Source organism: Loxodonta africana, chromosome 12, assembly GCF_030014295.1.
Source record: "Loxodonta africana isolate mLoxAfr1 chromosome 12, mLoxAfr1.hap2, whole genome shotgun sequence".
Lineage (NCBI taxonomy): Eukaryota > Metazoa > Chordata > Mammalia > Proboscidea > Elephantidae > Loxodonta > Loxodonta africana.
In genome coordinates this window covers 93959628-93981172 of record NC_087353.1, presented here as the reverse complement: position 1 = coordinate 93981172, position 21545 = coordinate 93959628, and positions in this window count along the sequence as shown.

Sequence of the window (21545 nt, the reverse complement as noted above, 5' to 3'; positions counted from 1 at the left end):
ATTATATTATCAATGTTTAAAACACTTTTGAACTCATCTAAAACTTTTCAACGTCAGTCTGTAATCAGGAAATGCAGCTTTATTATTTTACTTACTCTACCCTCATATTCGCCTTATGTTTTATGCTTGTTTTTACTCATATTAAAAACCCTTATTATTCCCTGGACATTCTTCTGAATTACTCTTGGCTTGTTTTATAATATGTACCTAATCTAAAAGGGTAAAAACTGGCTACTACTGAGGATATTCAAACTATACAAATATAGACTATGAAGGCAGGACAAACAGTCCTAAACAGAGTGTAAGTCCTCGCACCATGGTTACCATGAAGGAGACAACACTTAATAAAGTATAGTTGCTATCAAATTTTCATATTTACAAAAGATAAGTCATCTGTGCAAACTGAGGTCATCACTTTAGATAAAAGCACCTCTCTCCAATCAAGCAGGATACTGGCCTTTGAAAAACGGAAAATCACTCAAGGATAGCAATCTAACAACTGATTGTAAACAAGAAATATGCATAGCTGGAGAGGGCAGCAGAGAGGTAGAACCATCTAGAGAGAACTAGCAGTGACACTAAGAACATACCCAATTCTGGATGACCCACTTGAAAAACAACATCGAAGAACTGGGGTTCTCTCACAGAGGTTCTTGGGTAGAATAAGGAAAGGGTCTTCCCTCTCTTTATAACTACTACCTACAACTGTAATTATATCTTTAATTTACCCACTGATTCCAACAAATATTTACTAAGCACACTAATCATAGGGGACACAAAAGTGAATAAGAGAGAAAAGGAGAAGAGGAGGTAGAGAAATCGGTCTAGAGAAAGGAAAATCAAAAGTGAGTCCAAGAACCTGTTAAGTTTGAGATGTCTGGGAGATATTCGAGTGAAGATATGGAGTTATGCAACAGACAAAACTAACTAGCAGTAAAGCATATTCTATAACACAACTGTACTGCGGACACTACCCAAGGAAGAAAACCATGTAGCTGGGGACCTGGACTCAGAATGTATCCACCATCTCTGTCTTAGAAGTGAGTACAGAACTAAACTTGTCCTTTCTGGGCCAGAGGTGGGAGGGAGCAACAGAAAGGAAAACGGCAAAGCAGGTAAAGAAAGGACTTTTGAAAAGGCAAGATCTAGCTGTCTATTACAGAGAGAGTTGGCAGATGGTAAAAAGACTGCACAATGATTATATCTTCTCTTCCACCTCTAATACCACCATTCTGGTCAGGTTAGTATGTTTATTGCCAAGATGACTTTAATTGCTTCTTTACTACCATAGCCTCCATCTATTTTGGCTCACTTCAAACCGTTTTCAAATGCAACCATACAGATTTTTATCAAAACTGAAATTTGATCATGTTTCCTCCTTTCTTTCAACCCTCCACTGGTTTCTCATTGCTCTTGGGATAAAGACCAAAAAAATCTGTTGCCATCGAGTCAATTCTGACTCACAGTGACCCTATATGACAGAGTAGAACTGCCCCACAGGGTTTCCAGGGAGCTGCTGGTGGATTCAAACTGCCAACCTCTTGGTTAGTACCCAAGCTCTTAATACAGTGCACCAGCGCTCCAGGATAAAGACAAATCTCCTTATATTGGTTTCCGAGACCTTGCATGGTCTCTTACCTAACTCTCCAGAACCATTTTGTAACCTGATTCCTCTGCTCTCTTTGCTCCAAGGTCACTGGCCTTCCCTAAGTGCCTCAAATTCACCACTTTCTCTCATACCACAGGGTCTTTGCACTAACTGTTCCCTCTGCAGGCACACTCTTCCTTTCTTTTTACCTACTTAACTTCAGATCTCAGTTAAAACATCCCATCTGTCAGGAAGCCTTTCCTGATCTCCAACAACGACAGTGTAAAATGTACCTATGCTTCAAAAGTTTCCACAGTCAGAACTGTTTATGTGGCTATTCAATTGTCTTTTTTCTTTTAGAGTATGAGCCACTGTTAAAAATTAAATCAAAATTAATGGCCATTGTGCCTGGTGCGAAAACTTTCCAAGAACAAATAAATCAAAATGGCCAACTGTACCACGTACACACCTTGATAGAACAGGGATTTTTCAAAGTGTTCTAATGGCAGGGACTTTCCCAAAAAGACAGCTTGGCACAGAAGGATGTTTCTGACTTGCCATACCAGGCCCAACCAATTCCTGACAGACACAAGTATAATTATGCAACCAATGACCCCCATTTTGTAAACCGTTCCCTTCAATTAAAAGATATACCTAAAACCCAATCATTATACCTTCTCTTCTTGAAATCCCCTAACTAACCTTTAAACATTCTATACTCATGCTACTTATGCGAGCCTCTTGCCACTTTCAGCTTAGACATTCCCTGTTTATAAACAGCTTTCCACTCAAACACACCCTGTGTTAACACTAATTGACTCATTGCTCAAATTTTTATTTTTGACATTACTCAGAGGTGCTGAATGTTTTAGCTCACCATTAAATCCCCAGGACTTAAGTTTTTTCTTGTTGTTGTTTGTTGCCATTGATTCAGTTCTGACTCATGGTGACCCCATTGTGTGCAAGGTAGAACTGCCCCATAGGGTTTTCAAGGCTGTGACTCTTTGGAAGCAGATTGCTAGGTCTGTCTTCTGAGGTGTCTCTGGGTGAATTCAAACCACCAACATTTGGCTGGTAGTCGAGTGCTGAACTATTTTGTGCCACCCAGCTGCCTAGCACTTAGTTTAATGCGTAGCATGTAGCAAGCTCTTGTGAAATACTGGTTGATAAATAAATGGTATCCACCAGTGAGGGCTCATAGGTGCTGGTAGCACACGCTCTGACCTCTTTCTTATTTATGCTTCAAAGTCCATCAGCCATCCAAACAGTATTTCTCTTTTAAATTTAAGTAAATGCCACCTTATATAATGATAATGAACGATGCTTTATTATTATTAAACCATTTCTGCTAATACTATTCTGCATTCAAGTCTTCTAGTTATATTGGCAAGTTGTGTTCTGATTAGCTTTAACTGAACTTGAAATTATCTATTTGCACTTTATTATGTAACTTCAAATAGTGGTATCACTAGCCTGATGACGTTAGCTTTATAACAAAGAACCTAAAAATAAAAGCCATTATGCCTGCTGACCACCAAATGAAAATAGATTTACTATCTTCATGTTCACTTAGAGCTGAAGTTAACAAATCCAGCTCCCCCTCTGCAATCACAGATGAAGAGAGCAAATACAGATCAAACCAGAGCCAAGGCTGATCTGACTCCTCTTATCTCAGCTGTATGAGAAATACTTAAGCTTGGCATTCAGCTAGCACTATGGATTTTATAACTAGTCATCATCTCCTTCATTAATAAGCCGTTAGTGACAAAATCAGATCACATCATCTGTGGAGTTAATTACAAGCTGGAAAATATTCAGGGTGTACAAATTTTATTAGTATGGCTGACATCTGTCAACTATTTTGGTTAATTACTCCTGAATTTGGATTCTACCCTTCAACTATTTCAAATTTTAATACATTTGACATAAACGGTTTTCAAGCTCCCATTATCTCTGCTGAGTATTTTTGTCTTGTTCCTATTCTAAAATTGCCAGAAATAAGTGCTGTTGGCGCTCATACTGACATAGTTCATTCTGTAGCTAAATAAAATAAATTGTTAATTAGCAGAATACTATATACCACATGGCTAATTTTTTGTGTGTGTGTCAATGCTTATTAAATACTCTCAGCATTGCTATATGGGACATAAAATATTGGTATATGAGACATAAAATATATTTAAAGTGCGTGTTAAGGATATAACCCTGCAAGTTTTGTCTTTGATATGAAGTAGAAAAGTACACTCAGCTTTTTCTTTCTATAAACTGGGTGTGGATAGGTTGTTTGTGTTGCTTTGTAAATAAACACACTTCCCATCCCCAGTCTAATCTCTAAGTCATTTGTGGTGTGTAAGGGCAGGCTTTTTGGAAATTAGTCTGAAATGAAAAAGATCAAGAGAGTAAGAGGGGATGGAAGAACAAATAATTTACAGAAAATAAACCAGAAGAAGTTCACTGAACACACAGTTTGTATATTCCCAGGTAGTAAGCAGCAAAAGAACATCACACAAAATGAAAGATAAAAAGTGGAGAAAATGTATTATGCTAAAAATACAAAATGCACCAAGTGCACTAAGCAAAAGTATTCACTGTTAAATTTCTCCATGTTACTATTACAATTATCCATATCCTTAAAGATAAGAAAATAGACTTAGAGTAGTTAACATTCTCAAATTTGCAAAGCTAAGAAGTGGCAGAGTGGTAATCTGAACACAGGCAGGCTAATGTCATAACTGCAGCCACAACACTACTCTGGTTCAAAAAGATGTATTCTCCACTTAGGAGAATAACAAACATGTTCTGAATTGTCTTTCAAGAATTGGCAATTAACTTGCAATGATCCATTCACCGTTGCGTTTGTGGTCTTTATGTAATTGGCAAAGCAGTAGCTTAAGTATTAGCTATGGTAGTGGTAAACAGTCCAGCTCACTGACACGTACAAGTTCAAACTTTGGCCTCATTACTATAATCAACACTCCTTTAGAAAAACATGAAGCCCTAACATGAAAGGTTATATTTTATAAAATACCTCTGGTACCTTGAACCCTTTGTTTCATAACTAGAATTTGGTTGCCCTCATCAATAATGTCTTAATCTTCTTTGCATGTCTTCCTTTGCCTTTCCTGCAGGACATTCCCAAGAAAGGATGGTTGATCATGGAAGAATCTGGATATTCTTGGATGTCCTGCTTAAATCCATCCTAATCCCACCCAACATAAAGAAAACAAAAGTCCTCACAACTGGACCAGTAAGCAACATCATGATAAAGGGAGAAAAGATTGAAGTTGTCAAGGATTTTGTTTTACCTGGATCCACTATCAATACCCATGGAAGCAGCAGTCAAGAAATCAAAAGATTCATTGCACTGGGAAAATCTGCTGTAAAAGACCCACTTAAAGTGTTGAAAAGCAACGGTGTCACCTTGAAGACTAAGGTGCACCTGACCCAGGCCATGGTGTTTTCAATCACCTCATATGCATGTGAAAGCTGGATGATGAATAAGAACGATCGAAGAAGAATTGATGCCTTTGAATTGTGGTGCTGGAGAAGAATATTGGATATACCATGGACTGCCAAAAGAAGGAACAAATCTGTCTTGGAAGATGTACAACCAGAATGCTCTTTAGAAGCAGGGATGGCAAGACTATGTCTCACATATTTTGGACATGTTATCAGGAGCGATCAGTCCCTGGAGAAGGACATTATGCTTGATAAAGTAGGGGGTCAGCGAAGAAGAGGAACACCCTCAATGAGATGGACTGACACAGCGGCTGCAACAACGGGCTTAAGCATAATAGCGATTCTGAGGATGGCGCAGGACCGGGCAGTGTTCTATTCTGTTGTACATACGGTTGCTATGAGACAAAAGTGACTTAACAGCACCTAACACCACCACCAATCCCACCCAAAAGGCCCAACAGCTACTGTAATGTCAGCAGACTAGGGGTGGGTGTGGGTGAGTGTTTTGTTTTCCATGAGTGCCTGGCATCTTGGGATATGGACTCCTGTGGAGGACTCAAAGTTCCTGCTTTGGGGTAAGGGATCAAATATTTAGACTTCTCATTAAATAAAGGTTCTGTGGAGAATCTGTCAGGCAAATCAAGCAAAAAGACCAATTCCCAGTGTCTTGCTTAATCTAACCATGAGACATCCTAAGTATACCTTTTGCTTTCTCTCCTGATTAGTGGCCCTGAAATATATTTTAAACCCAGATAACAGTTATAAATTTCAGAGGCCAGAGACCCTGGCTCATGGGTTGGAGGCTCAATATTGTTAAGATGGCAATTATCCCCACATTGATCTACAGTTTCAATGCAGTCTCAATCAAAATCTCAGCAGACTTTTTGGTAGGAATTGACAAGCTGGTTCTAAAATTCCTGTGAAACAGGAAAAACAACTTTTAAAAAGAACAAAGTTGGAAGGCTAACATTACATGAGTCAAGAATTATCATAAAGCTACAGTAATCAAAATAGAGTGGTACTGGTGTAAGGACAGACAAAAAGGTCAGTAGAACAAAAGAGTCAGGAAATAGACACACACGATAGACAAATAATTTCCGAGAAAGCGCAAAGGCAATTCAGTAGAGAAAGGAGAGCCTTTTCAACGAATGGTGCTAGAACAATTGGCTATCTATATACCAAAAAAAAACAAAAACAAAAATTTTTGCATCCACACCTCATACCATATATAAAAATTAACTCAAAAAGGATAATAGGCTGGTCTCAATGTAAACCCAAAACTATAGAACTTCTGGAATGTGATTTTGGGTTAGACAAAGATTTCTTAGATATGATACCAAAACCACAATCCATAATAGAATTCGTAAATTGATTTCATCAAAATTTAAAACTTTTACTCTTCAAAAGACACTGCCAAGAGCATGAAAATGTAAGTCACAGACTAGGGGAAAATCTCTTCAAAGCATGTACCTGATAAACTTGTCTGCAAACTATCTTAAAAAAAAAAAAACAACTTTCAAAACTAATTAAGAAAAACAACCCAACTTAAAAATGGACAAAAATATCTGAACAGATAGATACTTCACTAAAGAAGATATGTAAACGGTAAATGAACACACGTAATGATGCTCAATATCATTAGTCATTAGGAAAACGCAAATTAAGATCACAACAAGATACTGTTACACAGTTATTAGAGTTGCTAAAAATTAAAAAGACTGACCATGCCAAGTGCTGACATGGAGGATGAGGAAGTAGATCTCTCCTAGAACATGGTATAACCACTTTGGAAACAGTTTGGTAGTTTCTTAAAAAGCACACCTACCATTCATTCCATTCCTATTCTTTGCCCAAGAGAAAAGTAAACATGTGCCCAGATGAAGATTTATACACAAATGTCATATAGCTTTATTTGTAATAGCCAAAAACTGGAAATAATCCAAATGTCCACCAACAGAAAAAAAAAAAAAAAAACACCAACAGATGAATGGATAAATGAATTGTGATATACCCATACAACAGACTACTTATTCAACAATAAAAAGAAATGAAGTATTGAGACACACAACAACATGGATGGCTATCAAAATAATTAAGCCAGAAAAAAAGACATTTAATGCTTCCATTTTACGTAGAACTCTAGGTAATGCAAACTAATCCATAGTGACAAAAGGGCAGATCAGTGGTTGCTTGAAGATGGAGGCACGTGGAAAGAACCTGATAGAAAAATTACAATTCAGCACGCTGAAATTTTATGGGGAGGGACATCTATGTTTACTGTGTTGATTATGGTGATTTCACAATGTATACATATGTCAAATCTTATCAAATTATATACTTTAAACATTTGCAGTTTATTGTATGTCAAGTACAAAATAATAAGGCTGTTACTTTTAAAAAGTAGTCTGTTAGTTTGGTTAGTACGTTCCATTCTGATTCACCTCAGAAACTTCCAGGGGAAACATAAGGAACCTCTGGGTAAAGGAGTTCTTAATGCGTAGAGTTAAAGCTGTGTTGGCGATTCTGATCATCTTTCTCTCAAAAAGCGAGTGTTTTTAAATCATGAAAATAAAACCACATCATGTGTGAATGAAACGATTTTTCTGTTCTATAAAGCAAACTGTGCTACCTCATCCAAAAGTGTATCAGATCATGAAACAAAATAAAACAAAGGAGAAACTATACATACATATATAGTTAACTATATATATAAATATGTATATATATACGTATCTTAACTGCAATGGAAAAGTATTAAGTAAGCCATCACAGGACTCTCCTTGCAACACTGACTCACAGTAGCATTCCAGTACAGATTCACTATGAGTGTTAATATGTGAACTCTGGATTTAGCTTATGCATCTTGGCACCTAACTGACGGCTGATCACACCCCACAGCAATCTAATGTGGCTCCTGAATATTCTTCCACAAATGTGTAACAAGGACAATAGTGGTCGCCAGTAGAACAGCTGACTCAAGAGCCTGCATGCTCCTCATGTACAATCATGGATTGAGAAACATTAGTTTCATCTGTTTTTAAACAAAAAAGTGGCATAAAATTGGGATGGGCTATTCAGTCACTGAAAATATGAGGTTATATATCTTTTTAAAATGGGTTCACTACCATAATAGCTCACCAGTTGAGGGTGAACTGAAAATTGCCATGAGCTACATATTCAAGGTGCTTAAAAACTGTTGGAAGAGGGAAATCAGGGTTGCTGCCGATGAAGGAATTAATAAGGAATACGTTTTTATTTCAGAACGGGGATATGTGTGTTGTTTGACATGAGAGGAGATTTCCTTGGAAAGATTAAAAATGTAAATAAGGAAGAAAAGAATCAAAGACAAAAGTTAGCAATTAAGAAGAGAGGTCCCATACTAACTGAAAAACTGGGATCTGTATTCAGGTACAGTCTGCTCCAGAGTCCAGATTCTTGAAGACGACACTAATTCTCTTTAATGTCATCACTGACACATGGGTTAGAAGCCTTCACAATGGATATTTTATGAGGTTGGCATTGTTTCTGCAGATGACCAGATTTTACAAACAGCCAACAACATGGAAATACTCAGCAACAAGAGGAAAAATGACCATTTGACAAGGTCTCTCAAATAGAAATTTCAAGATCTAAAATAGGCTATGAGTAAAGAGAAATTATTTTTAATATGTGGCACATTCTATTTTCTCTCTATAACTTCAAATGAAGATGTCAAGTTTAGCTCAAAGACAGATGACATAACTGTAAAATGATAATCCTAGTTAAATGTTTTTATGCAGAAGTCATCTTCATCGGGAAACATTATGAGATAATAATGTCACATAGGTCTTGACAGCAAATTTCTGGTTTAGTGTTAACTATGATGCATAAAACCAAAAGAATCAAAAAAGCATATAACGCGGCATATTAAAAGCCCTGTGAGGGGTTCAAAAGATCTGGGGAAAAGGTTAGTTGCAGATACTAACTCTGTGGCCTTGGGTAACTTAACTATTCCAAGTTTGTGTCTTGATCTGTAAAATGTGGGGTAATTCCATCACCCTAACAATGTCTCAGGATCATGGAGAAGATCAAACGAGATCATGTAAAAGCAACTGGTAACTACAACACACATGCGTAAGGGGTATTCTCATTGTCACCGTGTTCTCTGTCAGAGACATCAACTATGCAATGTCTTCACTAAGAAGATCCAGTCCTCAGCCAAAGCTTCTACTAAGCTCTCTGAATAATTTTTTAGTCTCCTTAATCATATCTAATTTTGACTGCTGACATCTAATTGAGGATTACAGGCTTTGTATCTTTTCATATCATTTGGGGAAAAAAAGTTTTGCTTTTCATTCACTATAAAAACTTTGTGACATTATGCTAAAACATTCCTTTTCAAAAGTCAAGTTTCTGCCTTGAAAATAATCATATTCATGTTTTATTCCACCCTAAGCCCCACCCCTCAAATAACAATGTTAGAAGACTTTAAAAAAAAAAAAAAAAAGGAAATCACTATCACTGGGTTAGGTTTTCAGATTCATTTTTTGCTTTGGAATATTTTCTTTCACCCCTGAAAGGCACTGAACAAAAAAGGTAAAAGACTACAATAAAATGGTCCCCATTAATTTTTACACATTTATTAATCGCCTTTTAGTGTCATGAGATCTTTTGGAAAGAAAGGCAATGTGAAACCAGACTGGCTCTCCTGGGTTGATTGAGGCAGCACTGCTGCCCCTTAGATATATAATGGAGAAAAAAAATTCTTTTTTTATTGTGACTAATCCATTAGGCATTCTAAGTTCTACCTTTTTCCTCAATAAATAATGAGGTAAAGATATACTTGCACTACAGAACATTCTGTTGTCTGTGCCAGGCCCTGGGGATGGTTGACGAGTTGTTAAAGAATAGCCTATCAGGAGTTCTTCTGGTTCTTATTTGCAACACTAGGCTACAGGTTTCAAGGAAAGGGGGATGAGGGTGAGGACAAAGATTCTGTTCTCATTTAAATATTCCTCACAATTTAATAGTAATTACTTCCTTTAAGGTTCAGTCACCTTCAAAACGTTACCTGATAAGAGAAAAATATTACATGGTTCATGGCCAAGAACATTAATAAAAGTACTTCCTAGAGTATAATCATTATTTTCATTTTCTACTTAAGATTTTTCATTTTTTATCATCCCAGTTGCCAAATTTCAATCTTCATTAATTAAAAACACAGCGAAACTTCTTGCATACAAATTTATTCAGGTTTGCAAACATTAAATCATCATTAGATTAGAATGACAAGCATGACAAAATTAATACATCAAAAGAGGTTCAGGGAAATATAAAATCTAAAATGTATTGAATTAGGTTTTAATTTGAACCCATACAAGCTTAAGTTCAACGAAAACCAATATTGCACATTTTTTAATCAATTATTTCATAATCATCCCCCTAAATCCTTTAATTTACTGAGAAATCCTATCTAAAAACTTTTCTAAAGTCAGCCATAAAATACCACTGAAATGCAAACTGGAGCAAAACTTACGCTAAATCCATCACATGTCACTTTACTTCAATTCATCAGACCACTTTACATGAGTTTAAAAAGTGTACTCAGTGCTCATTAGTGTTACAATTAAATTTCGTACTATATTGAAAATAAAATAATTACTTTTGAATAATTATGGATCTAAACTCTTTAAAATAATTTATCATGCAAGTCATAACATACTAAGCCCATTCGCAGCCGTAGACATAATTTAGACCTAATTTTCAAAGCTAGCATTTAGTTAAGAGAATCCAAACCCGTTGCCATCAATTCTATTCCAACTCACAGGGACCCTGTAGGACAGAGTAGAGCTGCCCCATAGGGTTTCCAACGCTGTAAATCTTCACGGAAGTAGAGTGCCAGAGCTTTCTTCCTCGGAGCTGCTAGGTGGGTTTGAACTACCAACCTTTCGGTTAACAGCCAAGCACTTAACCACTGCACTACCAGGGCTCCCTCATTAAGAGGAACAGTCCTACTTTTTTTATATTTTTAGTGGACAGAAGAATATTTGCTGGTTCCATTATATAACCTGTGTTTAACAAGTAACAATGGGAAAGGTTAACACTGAAGATATACGTTTAGGAGTAATCATTATAAATCCACGAGAAAGGATTAGATCCTCACAGAGTGGGTATAGACAGAGCGGAGCCTGCAGAAGACAAGTCAGAAGGTAACCATCAGAAGACAGGCAAAAGAGGGGCAGGTGAGGGACATTTACAACAGCACAGAGATTAGTCACCATTTAGTTCCTCTCTAAAAGGCAGTCCCCCTTAATAATTCTAGGGGCAATGGTGGCTCAGTGGTAGAATTCTCAGTTTCCCTGCACAGGATCCAGGTTCAATTCCCAGCCAATGCACCTTATATGCAGCTACCACCTGTTAGTGGAGGCCTGTGTGCTGCTATAATGCTGAACAGGTTTCAGGGGAGCTTCCAGACTAAGAGAAGGACTACGAAGAAAGGCCTGGTGATCTACTTCTGAAAATCAGCCAATGAAAACCCCATGGAGCACAAAGCTCTGATCTGAAACTGATCACGGATTGGAGCAGGATGGGATGGCATTCCACTGTGCTTGGGGCCCCCATGAGTCAGGGTGGACTCCAGGGTACCTAACAACTTAATAACAACTTAATAACTCAAGTATCAAAATACATGAGTTTGGAGATCACACTGGAAAAGATCTCTATTGCAATCTGTTTTTACACTTAATAATATTTTGCTTTTGTCCCAGTCATTACCTTCCATATATAATTAGTGAAAAAAATATGTCAATAATGGAAAAAGGCTTTTGTAAAAATATTAAGAATCACCAGAATAACTGAGTATAAATTAGAAATCTTTAATCCATTTGAAGTTGAAAAGATTGCAGTTAACTGATCGGAGTAAGAATTGCGTAATTTGGAACTTTACTTTTTGGGATATAACTTTGTATTTTATAGTAGGAGCCAGATGGAAACTTGACAATGAGGTAAGTCTTCAAGAAACAACCTAGAAATTTAGCTCATAATCTTTCCTTTGGAAAAACCACCTGTGAAAGGAAATAACGTACAACAAGCATTCTGGATGAAATGAATCAATTCTAATCTGTGTGTGCGTGTTGGAAGTCAACAAGGAAGGAATGAGAGGCTCTACTGGGGTGAGTTCAGCCCATGAGTCTGATCTTCTCTGCTGACAGCACCACTGCCTAGGGAGGGCTGCAGCTCAGAACCCAGAAATCCAGGCCATCTAGAGCAGCAGATATGATTACATGTGTTGAGTCAAGTTGACTTGGGCTGAAATCCCAGCTTGGTCGCTTTACTGGCAAAATGACCTTGAGTGAGCTATTTAACACCTTTGAGTCAGAGTTACCTCCATCTATGAAATGGAGATGATATTTATCCCATAGAGTTGTAAGGATTAAAATGAAGAAATACATGCTATCCTCAATAAATGGTAGCTAACTATGGCCCACCACCCATCTGTCAGTTTTTCATACTGTGGTGACTTGCATGTTACTGTGATGCTGAAGCCATGTCACTGCCATTTCAAATAACAGTAGGGCCACCCATGGTAGATAGCTTTCAATGGAGTTTTCAGACTAAGAAGAAAGGCCTGGCTGTCTACTTGCAAAAATTAGCCAATGACAACCCTATAGATCACAACAGCATACTGTCCGATATACTGCTGGAAGATGAGTGCCCTAGGTTAGTAGACACTCAAAAAGACAGTGGCTGCAACAATTGACTTGAGCACACCGATAATCATGAAAATGCTACAGGACCAGGCAATGTTTCATTCTGTTGTATGCAGAGTCACCATGAGTCAGAGCCAACTCCACAGCACCTAACAACAATAGCTATGGCACCCTGTTTTCTCCAAGAGTGACACCAGTGTCTAAGCAAACTTCCTCAGAGTAAGCACAAGGGTAAGCACTAGAACACTCGTCCCTCAACGTAATTAATACAGAAATGACCTGAGTGAAAATTTCACCTCACACAGCACCATGAAGGGGAACAGAGCTGAAATTCTCTTACAGGTCCTTGATGAAAGTGAAATCCAATTAACATATTCATCTGCATTAAATGAGTCTTTGAAAATCATGGTTTCCAAATCTTCTCAGTCTTGCTGGCTCTTTGACCTGGTAGACTGAGTTGCACAGCATGTAAACTTTCTAACTCTAGGTCTTCAAAGAAAAAAAAAAAATTCCATCACTAAATAGACCAAAATTACCAGCAGGAACAGATTATAAAATGGACCAGTTATCTATGGTTTTACCTCTCTTCTGTTCTCGTTCCATTATTGAGCTTCCTTCAGATGATTGCTTAAATGGAACACTGCTCACAGGTGTTAAGTCTTCTTAACACTTCCTTCATGCATTGTAGTATTTATATGCAACACAACCTGACTATTTAACAAAAGTTAAACTTATTAATAAACTATTAAGTCCATAGGAAATGTTAATGTAAATTTGTGTCTAAAACACAAAATTTTAAGCCAACTGCAACATGCACGTAATCAAGAAGGCTGTCAAGCTTTTGATGTATAAAAGCAATGTTAAAGTTGAAAGTTTCTCAAATTTACAATAGTATCTTTTTTTTTTTTTTCTAAGGACAGACTTGCTCTTAAAATTTTTCTGAATCAGTTGTGCTGGAATGACAAAAACACTTTCAACATGTTTGTATTTGCTGTTAGTGCCTAAAAGAGCCTGCCATACAAAGATTAATAGTTTCTTGGCCAAGAAGTCTTCAGTATTGCAATTCACTCAGTCATTGTCTATTTAACATATTTAAGATATCAGAGTGTTTCTGTTCAACATAAACCCAAAAAAGAAGGACAGGAAATAAGGGGAATGGGAAAAGAGGGAGGGATGGGTAGGAGAGAGCAGGATACAGAAAGAGAGAGAGAGAAAGTTTACTACATGAGTATAATAATCTGAGAACTTGCCTTACCTTTCTCAGAGAAAAGAAATAAAAACAGAAATTCAATCCAATTTATACCTCCCTCTCAAGTGTTGAAATGACTAAAGCAAACACCAGCTAACATATATCTTTTGAAGTGTGACTATAAACTAGTGATTGCAATAGCAGAACATTTGTAGATCACAGCAGTATTACAAAGGGCTACAAAATTCATCTCTAGCTTAACGTTCACTTGAGGCCAATTGAAACTCAGGATTGAAGCAGTCAATCAGATAATTTAGGCAGAAGTAGACATAGTCCCTGTTCTGTCCCTGGTTTTGCTTGGACTTGCTGAAAACTGTGCTGTCAACTGCGCTGTCACAGTTGGAATCAACTGGCCAGTGTGAGTTAGGTTGACCGAAATCTCTGGGGACATGTCTTGCCATCAGGAAGAATACTTGTCTGGGAAAGCTGCCTTCTAAAATGAGCGGAAAACTAGTTTAACTCAGAAAGAAACCTCAAGGCCAATATAAAAGAACTCTTAAATATTCTTGTCACTATTTTCTGTAAATGAATATTTACAAGTCAGTAATTTTTTTTTTAATAACATGCTTTGAATCTGTACCAGGTTGAGGGTCAGCTATGAAATTCTTTCCAGAAGAGGTAGCATAGCAGTATTCATCTTGGCAACTTTTCAGACAAGTTTGGAAGAGTGTCTTTTAGACGGAGACAATTTTATTTGGAAGTTACAAGTGAACCTTGTTACCATATTTGTGGGGTAACAAGATTCCTTCAAAATCCACCCAAACGTTGGTATCAACCTGTTTCACAACCAAATCAACCAACACTCTGCCATGATAGTTGAGGGTGTCATCTAGGCTGAGAAGGCAACAAGCCTGGGTTCCTATCAGGATGCAGGCACTGTCTGTCTCTAGACCCTTATCGCTGCGCTTTAAGAGCCTCCCTATCTGAAACGCGGCAAAATATATTCCTTCCCTCCAGTAATATTCTTTTCAGTAACCAGGAATTCTAAGTAAAGGCAACAGAAATATGTGACACACTACTAGTTTGTCTTCCTACTACTTTAATCCTTTGAGTTGTTTACATGTTGGCTTTTAGGGTATTTTGCCCTTGGAGAAGACACAGGTTGACATCAGACTGCCACAGTACAAATCAACCCTTCAACACTGCTACATCCAAATTCCAGGGACGCTAAACCGAAACCGCACGTGGTTACTCCTAACTGGAGTGAGATGACACGTGGCAGTGTCAACGCACTCGGCTCCAGTGCCACTGTGCTGAGACTGATGTGATAATGCTGGTATCAACCGGACAACAACAAATAGCAAAACGGGCAGGAGCGTCATCTGTACACTGGAGAAAACCCATCTGAAACCCAAGCTACAGGGCATGTTCTCCTTTGTTTACTGCAGACTGCAGCACGCCGTTTTTTGAAGTATTTCATGTGGATTCACCGAGTTCTGGTCATAATTCTATGAGACAAAGATCCATTTTTTTTCACTCCATCCAATGGGTGTATTTTTTAAGATGGCACGTGCAAATTTTACTTGTGTCAGTTAACCACAGTTTAAATGACAGAGAGGAGGTTGGATTTTCAAAGGAATTCTAGGGAGAACATTTTTATAAATCATAGGCTTGTTACATGCTTAAAAAATCACTCCTTATTTGTATAATATCTTATTATTCAGTTTGCTCAAACTGGAATGTACCTATATTTCTATCAGGGAGGTCCCATTTTACATATGAGGAAGTAGACGGAGGTTAATGTCCTTTCTCAAGGTCACAATGCTAGTCGGCCGCACAATGGATTGTATCTCAGAGCTCCCAATTCCCCATCCTCCCCTTAGTCCGCTGGGCCATGCTGCTTCTCTGGCGGAATTGGAAATAGATTATAATAAAAGATTACCATAAAAGTTTGACTCCTCCATTCACCATTTCATAGACTGCCTTAACAAGTACAATGCTGAAAAACTGATTTGGTATTCATCTTTGATATTTTTCATTGCAATGAAGCGGCACAGAATGTGACTAAAAAGCATAGTCTTACCCCTTGACCATACCGATGTATGTGTCTTCAGATTAATCATCTAAACAATCAGCACACTATTAGGGATTCTGTTTTAAGTAAAACAGATAAATTTGCTTTAAAAAATCTTCTACACTTTTCAGAGTAAGTCTACTCCTGGTTCTCTTTTGTATCAAAGTTCTTTGGAAGTTCTTTATTATTGGGAATACTCAGACATGAAAGTTTAGTTTGAAAGCACAGAATGTGTGATAATATTTTCTTAGTTTGTTGCTGTCATTGTTGTTAACTGCCACTGAGTCAATTCCAACTCATGGCAACTCCCTGTATGCAGGGTAAACCCGCTCCTATAGGGTTTTCAAGGCTGTGACCTTTCGGAAGCAGATCACCAGGACTGGCTTCCAAGGTGCCCTGGGTGGACTTGAACTGCCAACCTTTTCACTAGTATTGGAGTGCTTAACCCTTTGTACTACCAGGGACTCCTTTTCTTCGTTCAAAGATAGTAAAAGATAGAAAGGCAGAAGCAGAAATATAAATACTAGTGTGTAGCTGACATCAGCCACGGCCCCCCTCCTCTCCGTTGCACCCCCTATCCCATAGAGTGAGCCCTGGCAGCCTGTGGGGATGACAGGGCTCTGCCGCCCAGGCCACAGAGGACTGCACTCATGATGGATGCCGAACTCGGGCTGGCCAGTCAAAGGCATTCTCTCTTGGGATTCTGAAATCAAGTCTCAGAGACTCTAGTTAAATCTGCAGTCAGGAAAACTGAGGAGACAGATAATCATGAAGGGAGAGGCAGCTACGTAGGACCATGTGCTCAGCAATCTAGAGGAAACCAGTCATCAGACAGGGAAGAATGAAGCAAACAAAAGCTTGCTTCAAATGACCTCAAGGAAAATAGTTTAAACTGAGAAGAAAACATTCTTTTGTGGTCATGGGGGGGGGGTGGAGGGTGGGAAAGGGGCATTCACTAATTAGATAGTAGATAATAACTACTTTAGGTGAAGGGAAAGACAGCACACAATACAGGGGAGGTCAGCACAATTGGACTAAACCAAAAGCAAAGACGTTTCCTGAATAAACTGAATGCTTCGAAGGCCAGCATAGCAGGGGACCATGGTTTCAGGGGACATCTAAGTTAACTGGCATAATAAAATCTATTAAAAAACATTCTGCATCCCACTTTGAAGAGTGGCCTCTGGGGTCTTAAACGCTAGCAAGCGGCCATCTAAGATGCATCAATTGGTCTCAACCCACCTGGATCAAAGGAGAACAAAGAACACCAAGGACCCAAGGCGATTACGAGCCCAAGAGACAGAAAGGGCCCCATGAACCAGAGACTACATCATCCTGAGACCAGAAGAACTAGATGGTGCCTGGCTACAGCTGATGACTACCCTGACAGGGAACACAACAGAGAACCCCTGAGGAAGCAGGAGGGCAGTGGGATGCAGACCCCAAATTTTCATAAGACCAGGCTTAATGGTCTGACTGAGAATGGAAGGACCCTGGTGGTCATGGCCCCCAGACCTTCTGTTGGCCCAGGACAGGAACCACTCCCGAAGCCAACTCTTCAGACATGGACTGGACTCGACAATGAGTTGGAGAGGGATGCTGGTGAGGAGTGAGCTTCTTGGATCAGGTGGACACTTGAGACTATGTTGGCTTCTTCTGCCTACAGGGGAGATGAGAGGGTGGAGGGGGTTAGAAGTTGGCGAAAGGGACACGAAAAGAGAGAGTGGAGGGAGAGAGCAGGCTGTCTCATTAGGGGGAGAGTAACTGGGAGTGTCCAGCAAGGTGGATATGGGTTTTTGTGTGAGAGACTGACTTGATTTGTAAACTTTCACTTAAAGCACAATAAAAATTATTAAAAAAAAAAAAAGACCTCAAGGCCAGAGAGACAGAGAAGAGCCAAAAAGACCATTCCCCAAGGAACTGACAGGGTTATAGAGACATACAGATATGTAGATATACAGATATAGATATATAAATAGGCTTTTGCAGTATGGCCTGGGTACCAAATCAAATTTTCAAACATTATTTCTATTAAAAAGTACATTCTGAGGTCCATATAACAGGTAGAGCAAGATCAAAGATGAGATATATTCCCCAAATACATTACTTTCTTTTAATATTGTTTAGTCTTGTTTCTTTCACTTAAGAGCTCCATGATATATTAGGAAGAGCCTGCATTTAAGGCAACAAACCAAACCAAAAACCAAACCTGTTGCTATCAAGTTGAATTCCAACTCATAGTCACAACTTTACCACTTACTACCTCTGTGGTCTTATAAAAGTTACTTATTTAACTTATTATTTAAGTCTCATAAAAATCCTATTTATAGGTGTTACAGTTGTTATTTTACATGTAAGGAAACTTGTTAACACCTACTAACACGATTTTTATGAGACTTAAATAACAAGTAAAAACCATGCATAAGGCCTGGGATTTTAGGGGCCCTAAATAATGCCAATAATGCCACTTCTTTTTCTTTGATCATACTTTTTCTCAGCCTTCGCCTTTCCAGGCTTGAGAACTAATTATTTTAGCCCATCTCCATATCACTGCTTTCCTCTGCCCTGAACAATTTCAGATGCTCTAACTGGGCCTGCCCAGCAGTTTGGAAGCTGGACTGTATCTTGGAATCAGACTCAGATTTAACTACTTTATGTGGAGTCAAACTACCAGCTGGCGAGACGGACGGAGTAGAGACTATGTTGAAGCTATTCCTACAACCCTGAAGCTACAGACCCAGCCACTTAACATACCTGCCCACTGCTATTCACCTCCCATCCTAAGCAGCTATTCTCCACTCCTAATTCTCTTTTTTTTTTTTTTTTAATTCTCTAGCTCAGTTTTCTCCACTTGACTTCTGGGATGTTCCTTTCCTTCTCACAGATCTTCAATTTTTTCTGAGTTGGTTTCTCCTTCATTCCAAGGCTCAGGACTCCTGATTCATTACAAGAAATAATCCCATGTAAAGCCAGGTATATCTGCAGCTTCTATCAGCTTTGCACAACAACTAGTTTTTCACATAAACCCTGGCAATCTGACATGGTCCACCACACTAAACAGGGAGAAACAGAGTCCCTAATTGGACTACATGCTTGATTAGACATGCACATGAATATTTTTAAAGACAATCCACTTGTAATTTTGTACTCCACCAGTATGTTCATGGAAACCCTGGTTGCATAGTGGTTAAGTGCTATAGCCGTAAACAAAAGGTCAGCAGTTCAACTCCACCAGCCGCTCCTTGAAAACTCTACAGGGCAGTTCTACTCTGTCCTATAGGTTTGCTATGAGTCGGAATCGACTCGACAGCAACGGGTTTGGTTTTTTTGTTTTAGTATGTTCACTGACAGAAGTGTGAAGAGATAGGTTGTGCCTTCTTAGAACTTAAAGACCAGAAATGTCTGCAAATTACATTAATGGGTTTCTACCACTTTTTAGCCCATGTGGCCACAGGCAGTTAATCTTTCTGAGACTCTGTTTACAAAGTGGTTATAACATGCTGGCAGTCTTCGCAGATTCTTCCATGCATGGATTTCAGTTACCACGGTTTAATTAAATAACACCAATCTCCCAATAACATGGTTCAATGTCACCACGGCATATTAACCATGAGTAAACGCACAGAGTACAAATTCGGCTGCCAGCTCTTCAGTCCACCAATTACTACGTAAGTAATAGACACACATCAGTGACCAATCATGTCACTTATTTCAAAGTCTGTTCATGATTGATCCCTGTACAACTGGGTTCACAGACAGCAAGGTGTGCAACTGTTCTGCCATTAACCCATGTGACAGTAAAAAAAAAAAAAAAGGCAAAATAGATAATCCAAAGAAGAATCTGGTCGACAAAGAGAAGAGTTCAGCAAAGAAATAAAAAGGTATAACACCAGAAGTGAAATTCAAATTGAACATAAATGGATTTAAAGAAGAAATAGCTGACTGTGCATTGCTGACGTCGCCGTCATTTGAGAGAGTAGATATGCAGCCAGAGGAACCTGGTGAAGGTGAACTTATCAACATAAGTGAGGAAAGCGGATGTGATACAAAGGATAATGACGCCAGATGCAGCAAAAACTTGATGTTGAAGCAGCTCCCGGAGATACTTCACATCAATAAAAGCCCAAAAGAGAAAATCTTGGAAGTTGATCGAAGCTTAGAAAGGGGTATGGCAATTCACTAAGGCATAGAAAAGATGCTTGCTACCTATATTATGTGATGAGATGAAGAAGGGAAGCACTGTTCAAACTACTCTTGGTAAGTATTTAATTCTCAGTGTTTTTAATGTTTTAAATTGCTGTTGTTGTACTTAGGTGCCACTAAGTTGATTCTGACTCGTAGCGACCCAACATGACAGAGTAGAATTGCCCCATAGGGTCCTCTTGGCTGTAATCTTTATGGAAGCAGACCACCAGGCTTTTTCTCCCGCATAGCCACTGGGTGCTGGGTGAGTTCAAACCACCAACATTTTGGTTAGCGGCCAGTGCTTAAGCATTTAGCCACCAGAGCTCCTTAATTTTTTAAAGTACAGCACACTAAATATTCATTTTACTATTTTTTTCATCTCCCTATGCATTCATAAATGACAGTAGGAGAGTCTTTAATGTTTTGACAAAAACGTTAAAGGTTACAGAACTACTGTAATCTTCCTGCTGATGGTTAAATCACTTTGCACAGTTTCAGCCTGCATGGTCATTGTTACAGTCCCGCACTACCATGCAAAGCAAGGGCTCCTGGGACGTCCCTTGGAAGGCCACAGTAAGAAAAGAGATGATGTTCATAAAGCATCTGCTGGGAGGTAAGGTTAGAAAGGCAAGCAGCGAGGACTAAACCCTGAAGAACCTTGCATGGCACGCACAAGATCATCTGTGAATTCCTCAAGGATGACAGGGAGTCACTGCAGGGATTTAAGGAGATGACAGGGTAAGATCTGCATTTTAGAAAATTCACTGGTCATATTGCGCATGATGGACTTCAGAAAATTTTGACTCAAAAAAGATACTGAATTAATTTAGACGACAGACAAGAGTCTCTAACTCTAGGGTCTTGAGGGAAAAAAAAAGGTCTTGAGGGTGAAAGAGAAATCATCTTTAGGAAATACTTAAAACTAGAATTAACCAAACTTGGTGACTAACTGATAAGGTGTTGAGAATGACTCCAGATGTCATCTGCCAGGCACTGTTGTAAGGGCTTTCCATTCACCTATTAACTCAGTTAATCCTCACAACAACATTAGGAGGCAGGATCTATTACTGTCCCCAGCTGTTGTTGTTGGGTGTCATTGAGTCCATTTTGACACACAGCAACCCCATGTGACAGAGTAGAACTGCCCCATAGGATTTTCTAGGCTGTAAAAAAAAAAAAAAATTTTTTTTTTTTTTTTTTTAAATCTTTAGAGAAGCAGATCACTGGGTCTTTCTCCCGTGGAGCCACTGAGTGAGTCTGAATAGCCAACCTTTAGGTTAGCAGCCTAGAGCTTAACCATTGCACCACCAAGGGCCCAATGAGAGATAAGCAAAATGAGACACAGACAAGATACATAACTTA